The sequence below is a fragment of the Astyanax mexicanus genome, unplaced genomic scaffold, assembly GCF_023375975.1.
Source record: "Astyanax mexicanus isolate ESR-SI-001 unplaced genomic scaffold, AstMex3_surface scaffold_31, whole genome shotgun sequence".
NCBI lineage: Eukaryota > Metazoa > Chordata > Actinopteri > Characiformes > Acestrorhamphidae > Astyanax > Astyanax mexicanus.
This window is the reverse complement of record NW_026040041.1, coordinates 1,414,930-1,428,170: the sequence shown is the minus strand read 5'-3', so window position 1 is coordinate 1,428,170 and position 13,241 is coordinate 1,414,930.

The following is a 13,241-nucleotide window of genomic DNA, read 5'->3' as shown; positions in this document are numbered from 1 at the left end:
AAAACTCTATTAAACTCAGATGAGGAGGAGAGATTATGAGATGTTTTAAGGAAAACAGGGCTGTAAAAGCTGCTCTGCTTTTTGTAAAATTGCTGTTTGTATTTATTGTAATGCTGTAATGTGTTTTACTGAGCTATTAAACACTTACTGCACAGATAAGAAGCTTTTTATTTACTGAAATTCCCACAGGGGCCTAAAACATTTGCACAGTACTGTATGTTAATTTTTTAAACCTACAGTGATTGTTTTATTTTTAGCACATTTTAAATTATATAAAGATAGGAGTTAAAAGAAAATACAAACAATTCATTACGTGCATTAAGGCATTCATTAACAAACAACAACAAAATACATATATACATGAATACATTCATACACATAGCTGACATATTATTGTAATAGAAATCATTTAACTTTAATTATAATCTTTAAAAAGCTAAAAAGTGTAACTAAAAATATCAGAGAAGTTTGTCTCTTTAAAAACTGTAAGAACAGCTTTGTTGAGTCTCTCTGATGGTTGATGTTTAATATAAACATATTCCTGCATATATGGATCCTATCTGTAAACTCTTTATTCTGCTCTGAGTTCCTCACATCTCCCACTCTAAGAGCTAAAATGTGTGTTCTTCAGTTTCCTCTGCTCTAACACTGCTGACCTGGAGCTGATGAATCTTCCATGGGTTATAAAATACAGTAACACACATCCTTATAAAGAAACTGTAAAATGAGCTCGTGTGAGAGAGAGGGCGGTACCTTAAATAAAATCCTCAAAAATCTTTACTTTCTTTTTTCTCTTTCCTAGAGGCTCCTCAGTTTCACTGTCTGACTGGCCAGTAGTTTAGTCATAATCATGACATTCCTGCTCTACATCTACTATTAAAAATAATAAAATAATAACTGACTGCTCATAACATTACAATACATATACTATTATGATTATATTATTAATATTTACCTGATTCATCTTCTGTTTTACAAGTTGAAAGGTGAACCCGTCTCTTTCAGGCTCTGACTTTTTATTTTTGATTAAATGCAGAAAACTGCCCCCTTCTAGACCATCTTACTTCCTTCTTTTCATGGTCAATCCATCGACTGGGGAGAAAACCCTCCATTTGAACTCCATTTTCACCCCATACTGCTCTTATAAAAGCCATTATCTAAAAATATAAAACAGAATAAGTCTGAGTCACTCGTGACTTTACCAAACACATGCACTCAAAACATGTTTATAGATGTTTCATTAAAACATTAATACACAATTAGATTCCAACTGAACAGAAAGATTCCTATTATATCAAGATTAACACAAACTTTAACATAAATTTATCTGTTATAATTAAAGCAGTTCCTCAGCGTTGGCTAGCTGCACTCAAACAACACAATCCTACACTTGATCACAGTTGTGGAGTTTTCAGCTGTTCTTACTGTCCAAACTAACTTTTTAAAACTCTTTTTTAATCTATAAAATGTAAAACCCGTAAAAGGAGCTCTGTTCTGATAGAAGTGAGTTTAGGACAGTGCTGGTTAGTCTGGTTATGTGGTTTTTCTCCACATTGCTCGTCACTCCTCTCTCTGCTCTGATAGGTGGCGCTGTTGGGCTCTTTCCTCGCGGCGCACGGACTCTTCTGTTATAGTACTCTGGGTCGGACAGTCAGTTCACCCAAACGCATAAGAAGAAGAACCGAACATGGAGGGGCGTCCTCCAACTTCAGCTTATTACTCCACCCAACTACCAGCACCCTGTCCTCCACAAAGTCCTCATTTACAAAGTGCAAATCACAGCATCACGCAGCAACGCTCAACAACCACTGTCTGATTAACAGACAAGATATAAAGTAGACCATCTTTTTTACTGTGTTTTATTACTGTATAAAATTCATTGCTATGGAGGACCAAAACTGCCAAAATAAAAAATAAATTAATAAATAAAAACATAAATAAATCACTCAATAAAAGTAATAAAACTATAAATAAAAAACGATAAAGAATAATTATAATTAATATAAAAATAAATACATATACATAAAAATAAATGTAATAATAATTTGTTATTTATGGGTTTCTTTATTAACATTGTTTAATTTTTCTTTTGATTCATTTATTTATTTATTTACATAAGTATTTATTTATGCATTTATTTATTTCCCTACGTATTTATTTCTGCATTCATTTATTTCCCAATTTATTTATTTCTGCATTTATTTATTTTCCGATGTATTTATTTCTGCATTCATTTATTTTTTGGTCAGTTTTTGTCCTCCATACATTGCTAGATCCAGGGGAAATACAAAAGTGATCTCCTTTGCATTGATATAATATTTGGCTTCTTTTGCTCATTTTCCACAGAGTTATCTAACGTAATGTAAACTAATGAAGGTTTACTGAGGCATAATGTCACATTTAGCACGAGGGCAACATGGTGCTACACTTTTTTTAAAGGGCCCTTTAAAATAATTAATAATTATATTTTATTCAGCTTCCCTGACACTGTTAAACCTATAAGGAGTTTTATTTTATTTAATATTATTACTGTAACAGACTTTATTATGTTGTGGGTAAAACTGATGGGGGGAGTTGACAGGGTGGTTTTGGGAGTAAAGAGAGAGCGCACCTGCGAGCTCGGGAGTTTTTTTCTTGCTGAGGAGTTTCTGATCAGGTGGATAAAGTGGAATATTTTGCACTCTTGTCTCGGTAAAGCTTACTGTGCTGTAAAGCACGTAAACCATAAAGACAATAAACGTTCCGCCGCTTTAAATGAACACGGTCAGAATTAAATCCTTCTCAGTAGTTTATCGGTCTGGGTCCGGACCTGGACCGCGGTCCACCTATTAGTGACCCCTGGGCTAGGGGAAGTCATTTTAAACAGCATGGCTTCAGAGGACTGATCTTGGATAGTATATGGAGTATTTATGGCTGTAATTTGTTTTATAAAACTAGAGTACATGTGGGGTAAGAAGAAAATTGTGTAAATTAGATTTTTTTACAGAACCATATTCTTTTAAAGAGTTTAAATTCTCAGTCACTAAATACTGTAAGTATAGGAACTAACAACCAGAAAACTGAAGATAAATTATTAAAAAATATTCTGTTTTCAATTTGTCTGTATTATTTCACCACTGCCAGTATGATGATGTGGTGCACAGGCAAACTTCTGTAACACATTTATTATAAAAGAAGACGGCCAAAGCAAATTAACTAAGTATTAGCATGTCTGACTGACATTCTGTCCTTTCCTACCAACATCTTCTAAACACAGTTTAAGAGTTTGTGATAATTGAGAGCTAAAATTCTAGTTAAATTAACTATCTGTGTAAATTAACTACTTTCTACAACCGTAAAACAATCGTTAGTAATAGTATTTAATTTTACAGTAAAATATGCTACTGACAGTTTCTAAATCAAGCCTCAGACTATTAACACACAGGACTATAAGTTAAATATAGCTAACAAATGTACCTCAATATAGCTAACGGCTAATTTTCTCAACACGCAAAAATCCAAGGTATGAAGAAACTGCAGCGGCAGGAGCTGCGTATTATACACTCTAACCTAGACATTACATAAAGAGCTAAATACACAACATACTGCTAATATTCACTACAGTGTTTTATTCCAGAATATTTATCTGGAGTTTGTAAGAAGTTATTAGTAACGTTAAATATTCTAAATGTGGGGAAAACATAAAAACAGCTCACTTCAGAAACCGTTTGGATAGTTAGCTAACCTACCTAGCTTAGTGTTTATTGGTACATACAGCTGAATTAAGAAACACATTATTACATTTTTACTGGGTTTTATTCAGCCGAGACAGAACTATTTTAATCTAATTATCGTTAAAGTTAATGACGAGCCCCAGGTGCGTAGCAGCAAATTTTGGGCCCTGTACACTCTCAATGTCAGTGGGCCCCTATCCATGCCAGTGTAACAGGTTTAAAAATGACCTTAAAAATAGCCTTAATAATTATAGTGAATTCAACCAAAATTATAATAATATTCAGCAAATAGTTTTGTAATTATCCTTTTTTTTATATAATTGTTCATTTCTGTTCACTATTTTGAAGTTGTGCTTTGCATTTGCAACATCCTGTTAGTGTGCAGCTGTAGCTTGGTCCCGCCCTCTTCCCTCACTCTGGCACAGTCTAACATGTGCTCTGCCAGAGAATGTGAAAATGTGCAGCTGCTGAAATCAAATTGCTGCTTGCTATGTGTGCAGAGGTCGAGAGAGAGAGAGAGAGAGTGCGAGACAATAAAGAGTAAAGAGAGAGAAAGACAAGAGAGCGGTCTCCTGGTCCTCCTTCACGCACGCACATGCAACCGTTACACTGGTGCCATGACGCCTTGGATCTCAAGATCAGCCTGATGCAGATCACCGTGTGGTTGCAGTAGGAGAGGTGGAGACCAAAGATATTCATCTAATCGGGTCAGATTGTGTCTTTCAAGGGACTGTTTGTGACTGATATTTACAGCATTGTACATTTACTCTTATTCAAAAAAATATTTCTATTTTTTTTTTCTCTTTCACAAACTTGTGAGTACAATATACTAAGTAGTATACGCCTACTTTTTTTTTTTCTCTTTCATTATTATTACTCTTTTTTTTGTACATTTTAAGGAACTCTTTTTTTTAACACTTTTTTTAAATATGGCCCAAAAACCCTCATTAGAGCTGCAAAGTGACGAATTCAGCCCTTTTGTTCCAAGAGGTAGAGGTGCATTGTTTTCTGGATTAGATGACAGTGGTGTAGTTTCTAATACATTTCACAGTGGTGGGGTGGGATTTACCCAGTCAAAGACTGTTAGTGCTAGGAGTGTTGGCCGAGGTCAGGCAACTGGTTGTTCTCCTGTAGGACAGTTTTTGAGGGAGGGTCCACATGCTTCCACACCCAGCAGTGATATCACAGACTCTGCATTGCATCATCTTACAGACATGGTGGGTCAGCTAGGTGCTCAGATAGGCGAATCCATTGTATCCAAGTTAATGTCAGCTGGTATGGTCAACATTAGCAGTACACAGCACAACACTTCACAAAAGAATATAGACACTGACACACTTGCTGACACAGATAGTACGAGACATGGAACACCCCAACTCTCAGTACACGTCGTATCAGAGAGAGAACCGGTCATATTTAGAGGGGATGGCTCTGATAAATATTCAGTACGTGAATGGATTGACATGACAAGAGCTTATCTGAGGAAACGGAAGTGTCCAGTGTCTGATCAAGCTGAAGAGATAATGAGCAGGTTGGCAGGCAAAGCCAAGGATGTCGTAAAAATTGGCTTGCGGAGTGATGAGTCTCTTGATGTACAGCAAAACCCAGAGCTAATTTACACTGTCCTTCTCAAATATTTCAGTGATGCTCCATCATGTCTGCCTCTAGCAGATTTCTACTCAACACTGCCCAAACCAAGAGAGAATCCAGTTGATTACTGGTTCAGAATAAATAAAGCAGCTGATCTGGCTGATGAAGGCCTATGCAGACAAGGTAGGAAAATGGAGAATCTCAGTGAGGAAGTGGCCCGAATGTTTGTTAAACATTGTCCGGATCCTGAGCTATCCTCAATCTTTAAATGCAAGCCCATCAGTGACTGGAATGCAAAAGACATCCAGCTAAGAATAGATGAGTACCAACGAGAGCAAAGAGCAACTACAACCCATGATAGGTTCCATCAACTTAAAAGTCAGGCCACAGCGCTTCAAGAGGAGCCTTCGTATGTTCAGATGCTCAGTCCACCCAGTGTTGATCAGCACCATGTTCCAAGTCTGCCTTCTGCCACACAGTATCAGACATCTGCCTCACCATGCGCATCCTCTGTCTCACCCTACCTGCATTCTGCACCACTGTGCCCATCTTCCACTTCTGCACAGACACACTGTCATTCTTCGTATTCCCAGCAAGCCCACTCACTGATCCAAAATGTGCAACAGCCTGAGGAGAGGATGTTGAACCGAATGATGGGTATGTTAGAGCTGGTGCTGGAAAAAGTACAGCAGAGAAATAACCCTGCACCAAGAACTGAGAGAAAATTTTATCCTAGCTCTGCTGAAAAAGCATGTAGAGTCTGCGAATCAAAAACACACACTACCAAGACTCACTGTCTCAGAGAGAGATTGTGCTTTGAATGCTTAACTCCTGGCCACTCTCACAACGAATGCAGCAAAAGATGTACACCTCAGCAAAATCCACAGGCAGGAAACTAGCCAACCTGTATGTGGCGGGAGGCCATACAGGTGTTTCTGAAAACTCCCATGAAAGAGAGCTCAGTGCTGATGTTCTATTTGAGACTGCTAAAGCATCATGCAACACACACAAAGTTATCTTCCAGAACACACAAGTAATAGGTAGGAGTGACAGCCTGTTTTACACACCAGTTATTGTTGGAAGAAAACTCACCTTGGGAGCAATGCTAGACAGTGGCTCCATGGCCTGCACTATAAGTGAGACTGCGGAGTTCCAGCTCATCAAGGCTGGTCTACTTGATGTAAAAAAACAGCATGATGCAGATGTTATTCTGGTAGGCTGTGGTGGTAATCAAGTCAAGCCCAAGTCAGCTTATGACCTCCAAATAGAAGTGTATGGCTGTGAAATGATTGTTCCAATCCTGGTTGTTCCAGGTCAACATGATGACATGATTTTAGGTACTAACGTCATTAAACACATGCTTCGTGAGTCAAAGAAGTGTGGTAGTTACTGGACAGCAGTATCATCTCCATGCTCTAATCTAGACTCAGAATCTGAGCAGTTCCTGTCAATGTTAGCTGGTCTATGTCGCTGGAGAGGCGATAAAATCCCAGACAAAATTGGCACAGTCAAGTCCAATTCTGCTGTGTGTCTTGATCCTGGCAAGGAGTATCTGGTTTGGGGTAAATTGCCAAAAACCTCTCTTGTTTCTGCTGGCAGCACTGTGATGACAGAGCCTACCTCGTCCCGCTCAGCTCCCAGAAACATACTGGTGTCACGAATTGTCACACCTCTTTGGGGAGACAGATGGGTCCCACTCAAACTCATTAACATGTCTGACCATCCAGTGACAATCAAACGTAATGCAAAGCTTGCTGACGTATTCTCTTGTGTCGCATTGGAAGACATGGATGATGATTGTCCAGTTCAACCTACTCCTCTTTCATGCTGTTCTCAGATGATTGCCTCAGATGTTTCTGTAGCAAGTAGATTGCAGGTTCCAGAAGATGCTGACAAGCGACTTCAGCAAATTGGACTGAGTGGACTGGATTTGAAATTGTGTGATGTCTCTGAGAAGTGTAAATCTCAGCTGGTCGACCTTATTGTGCGCTACGAGGATGTTTTCTCCCGCCACCACCTTGACTGTGGGGAAGCAAAGGGATTTGTGCACAGAATACACCTCTCTGACCAAAAGCCATTTCGTCTACCATTCAGAAGAGTGCCCCCAAGCCAATACCAAAAGTTGAGGCAAGTTCTAAACGAGATGGAAGAGCGAGACATTATTCGAAAGTCAAGCAGCGAATATGCATCTCCTTTAGTACTAGTTTGGAAGAAGAACGGAGACTTACGTGTGTGCACAGACTTCCGGTGGCTTAACAAAAGAACTCTGAAGGATGCACATCCTCTCCCTCATCAAGCAGACTGTTTGGCTGCACTTGGTGGCAATTGTCTTTTTAGCACGTTGGACCTTACCTCAGGATTTTACAATATGCCACTTCATGAAGAGGACAAGAGGTACTCAGCCTTTACGACACCTATGGGGCTATATGAGTACAACAGGCTCCCTCAAGGCCTATGTAACAGTCCTGCCAGCTTTATGCGCATGATGATGGGCATTTTTGGAGACCAAAATTTCCTGAGCTTACTTTGCTACCTTGACGATTTACTTGTCTTTGCACCAAATGAGACCATTGCCTTAGAACGCCTGGAGATGGTGTTTGTCAGACTGCGCAGTCACAACCTGAAACTGGCTCCAAAGAAATGTTTTTTTCTTAGGAACTCTGTCAAGTTCCTTGGCCATGTAATCAATGAAGATGGTGTCTCTACTGACCCAGGAAAGGTTGAGAGCATTGCAAATCTGACCAGTGCCCAACTCATGGAGGAGGATGGTGTGACACCATGCCAAAAACGTATCAGATCATTTCTTGGTATGATCAATTACTATCAACATTTTGTGCCCAACTACTCTGCTATCGCTAAGCCACTGTTTGATTTACTGTCTGGCCAGAAAAGAAAGTACAAAGGCACACGTAAGTCAAAACAAGCATCTCAGTATCGGAAACTAAACCCAACTGACTGGACACCTGAGCACCAGCAGGCCTTCGATAGACTGAAAGAATCTCTTGTTAACACTGCAGTCCTGGCACACCCTGATTTCACTCGTCCTTTTCTGCTGTCGACTGATGCATCACAAGATGGTATAGGTGCAGTCCTTTCACAGATACAGGATGGTGGAACTCGAGCAAGACCCATCGCATTTGCTAGTAAATCACTGTCTCGGTCTCAAAAGAATTATCCAGCCCACCGTTTGGAGTTTTTGGCATTAAAGTGGTCTATATGCGATAAATTTTGCCACTGGCTCAAGGGACATAAATTCACAGTCTTTACTGACAACAACCCACTCACTCACATTATGTCCAAACCTAAGCTGGATTGCTGTGAGCAGCGATGGGTTGCCAAATTGGCATCGTTTGATTTTGATATAAAGTATGTGCCTGGTACTCAGAACATTGTTGCTGATGCCCTTAGCCGAGTACCATTTGTCAAATCAAATATGGGTTATAGACTACTGAATGAGCCATTTCATAGTCTTATCCATGATGTTCAAAATGTGTCCAGTGCTGCAGTTCAAGATGCATTCAGATGGTCAACTGATCCTTCAGGCAGAGAAATGAGTCCATACCCACCAGCTGTTTGTCTTCAATCGTTGGCGAAGGATGATGTAGCTGCGATCTTACAGTCTCAGAAAGAATGGGAAACTGGAGTCAGGTCTCGTGCTGTTGAAGTTTTACATCACTTACCTCAAATAATAAACACTGGTCATGACACCTTACCTGCTTACTCAGTAAAAGAGCTCCATGATGCACAACTGAAAGACAAAATCCTGTCGAGAGTGCTGATGTATGTAGAGAGGCGTCGCAGACCTTCCAGACGTGACAGAGTGAGAGAGCCAGCATCTGTCTTGAGATACTTGAAGCACTGGGAGAAACTCATTGTCACTGATGGGATTCTCTACAGGGTCTCAAAAGATCAGTTTTCTAGAACTAAACGTTTCCAGTTTGTGGTTCCAGATTCTCTCAAATCTGAAGTTCTGAAGGGTATCCATGACCATGTTGGCCACCAAGGCCAGTTTAGAAGTCTTAGTTTGGCAAGACAAAGATTCTTCTGGGTGCACATGGACCGAGACGTGAGAGAATATGTGCGTCATTGTCAGCGCTGCATTGTAAGTAAAGCTGCTGAGCCAGAGGGCAGAGCACGTCTAGAGAACATAACATCTACAAGACCACTACAGCTTGTGTGCATCGATTTTTGGTCAGCAGAAGATGCAAGCAATAAGTCCATTGACGTGCTGGTTGTTACTGACCATTTTTCGAGGCTAGCTCACGCATTTGTCTGCAAAAATCAGTCGGCTAAACAAGTTGCCAGAGTCCTGTGGGATAAGTACTTCTGTGTGTATGGGTTTCCAGAGAGGATACACTCAGATCAAGGGGCGAGTTTTGAAAGTCAGCTGATCAGTGAACTCCTCAGAATCTCTGGAATAAGGAAGTCCCATACCACCCCTTACCACCCAATGGGTAACGGAAGTGTTGAGCGTTTCAACAGGACACTAGGTAACATGATCCGAGCTCTTAGTCCAGAAAGAAAGCTCAACTGGCCAAGTCAACTGCAGACACTTACTTTCATGTACAATTGCACGGTTCATGAGACGACGGGGTATGCTCCATTTGCTCCATATTTGATGTTTGGAAGGCTCCCTCGTCTTCCCATAGATGTCATGTTTAAGAGTGTTCTACATGATCCATGCGTAGCAGATTACAACAAGTATGTGGCATCTCTGTCCAAAGATCTCAAGGAGGCCATGTTGATTGCCCAGAAGCATGCTGAAAAGGAGCAGAGTCGCCATGCTGAGATCTACAACAGGAAAGTGAAAGGGCCTTCTATTGAAGTGAATGACCGGGTGCTCTTGGCTAATAAGACAGAAAGAGGAAAGAGGAAAACTGCAGATCGCTGGGAGTCAACAGTGTATACAGTGGTGGATAAAAACCCTCAAACTCACACTTTCAGGATTCGAAATACAGCCAATGGGCAAGAGAAAGTTGTGCATCGCAACCTCTTGATGCTAGCAAACTTCCTTCCAGTAGTGGAAGACAGTCTGTTGCCTGACTCAGTCACAACTATGTCCAGTGTCAGCTCAGATGAGCCTATGGACATTCATATGCAAACAGGCCATGATTTTCCTGCTCCTGACCAAAACACTGAGCAACTTTCATCTGACGACAGACAAAGTGACTGTGCATCTTTGAGCTTTGGTGGATCACAGGAACCTGTTTATGACTCTGACAGAGGAACAAAGACATGCCCATCTGCAATTGGCAGTTCAGATACTAACTCTGTGCGCACAAATGATCCAAACCATTTCAACTCTGAAAACAGGACTTTGGAATGGATCAAGGACTTGAATGAATCTCCTGTAAGAAACCTTAGCCATGCTAGAAGTGTGTCACTATTTCTTGAGAATGAGACCAGTACAAGTAAGAGTGGAGATGAGGCTGAAGACATCCAAGATGGTCAAGAACCTGTAAATCTCACTGAGAGTGTCAATTCTGTACATCCTGATCAGAAGTCTCCTCATCCTGAGAATGAACAGCCCAATATATCCCTCAATACACACCCAGATGCACCCAACACTCAGACTGAGAACACAACTACACACACAGATGTCAGATCTCGTTTTGGTCGCATTGTTAGACCAGTAAACAGATTGATATACACTATGTCTAGGCAAGACGCTGTTAGCAATGCTAAAGATAATGTTCGGACCGTTTGTAGGTCAATTTTTCAGACATTCAAACATTAAGATGTAGGTTAACACTGTTCAGTTTCGATACATTGTAAACCAATTTGCTTTTGTTATTGTTTTATTTTAACAGTAATTTGTTTGGATGTGACAGGCATTATGGTGCATATTGAATGGGTAATGTGGGGTGTAAAAGGCATCTTACAGCCAGTGGTTGGCTTTAGAGTTTAGCGCTGCTCTCTTGCCACTTCGTCCACATGGGACACTTTCCAAAGTTGGCAGTCCAGTTTAGGACATCCTGTTGGTTAAATGTTATGTATAGCACCTATGTGTTTTTCATATTTGTTATGTAATTTTGGCAGAATTCAGTGGGGGTGGGTGTAACAGGTTTAAAAATGACCTTAAAAATAGCCTTAATAATTATAGTGAATTCAACCAAAATTATAATAATATTCAGCAAATAGTTTTGTAATTATCCTTTTTTTTATATAATTGTTCATTTCTGTTCACTATTTTGAAGTTGTGCTTTGCATTTGCAACATCCTGTTAGTGTGCAGCTGTAGCTTGGTCCCGCCCTCTTCCCTCACTCTGGCACAGTCTAACATGTGCTCTGCCAGAGAATGTGAAAATGTGCAGCTGCTGAAATCAAATTGCTGCTTGCTATGTGTGCAGAGGTCGAGAGAGAGAGAGAGAGTGCGAGACAATAAAGAGTAAAGAGAGAGAAAGACAAGAGAGCGGTCTCCTGGTCCTCCTTCACGCACGCACATGCAACCGTTACACCAGTACACAAGGAAAGTGAGCGAAAGAGGCCCCTCTCCCTACTTGGGCCCTGGGTCGTCAGGTCCACTTTTCCCCCCACTACCACGCCCATGACGAGCCACACCGACCCTCATCTTTACCGTGGAACAGGACTGGTCTAGCACTGGCGTTAGCACGTTAGCTTCTGCTGTAGCATAACACATAGCTAGCTAGCAGGCTAATTATCTTTATTACAGAACAGAAAACATGATAATATTTATATTAAAAGACCCGCTGTACATGTACTGTATTAAACACTGCAAATATCTACTTAAAAATAGTGAAATATTACTCCTCACCTGGACCAGCGTCTGAATGTGGAGCTCTGGGGTGAGTTACCAATTCCAGAACCTTCTAAAGGGGCGGAACCCATTAGCCCCGCCCCCGCAGCGTTTGATTGACAGGATTGCTAATTTCCCATAACTTCAGGCCACCAGTTTTTATTTCTGCCCTGCTGGAAAGAGAGGGATATTTATTATGCTGCTGATTTGTTGGACGAATCTGAACATTTACTCTCTTATGAAAATTTTATTAACAAATATTTATATTTCTTTTCTTATAAAATATAAAGAGTTTATAGTTGTAGCTAAAGCTATTCCTAAAGGTTTATTAATGCTGATGGAATCTCATATGTAATTTTACACCGTCTCCAAGTTTAAACCTTTGCTTTATTTGCTTTAATGGTCGAAACTTCAGAAGTGAAAAGTGTTCTAATAAATACTGTATATTAGGGAAGTATTCTATATCAAAATAAAAATTAGACCACGAGGGATATCATATTGGAATTCTTGTTTTAAAAGATCTTTTGGAGGGAAGCTTGGTCACTCCCTTTATATAATTTTTTTATATAAATTTATAATAAAATCAGAGAAGTACATTTAAAAATCCTAGATAATATCTACCCATGTAATTATAATCTTGCTAAATTTGTAGATATAGATCAGAATTTTTTATTTGATTAATTTTGCTCTAAACACCCAGAAAAACTAGAACATTTATTATTTGAATGTTCTTATTCAGAATATTTTTAGAAAGCTCTAGCTAAATATTTTTCTAATAAAGCAAATTTCAGGGTAGATATAAAATGTAAAGATGTTTTTTTTTAGCTGTAAGGTCTCTAATATCTTTTTTTTTTACTTTGAATCTGATTATCCTCTTTAAGGAACACTATCTGCACAAATAAAAAAATGTTAAAGGAAAACCCTTTTTTAATGTAACTCTCATGTTTAATTTAACATGTTTACGGAGTCTCTTAACTGCCTTAGCAACAACAACAAAAAAAGCTGTGTCCACCATAAAGTACATGAAGGAGTTAAATTTGCTGGTTGATGAATGAGATGTGTTGTCAGTATAAACTGTTTGTTTAGCTTGTAATAAAGTTTTGGTTGTATTTTATTATCTATGTCCGTGTTTGTATTTTGTTGTTTTGTAAAATGTAAGAAAAAGAGAGAAAAAAGGCCTGA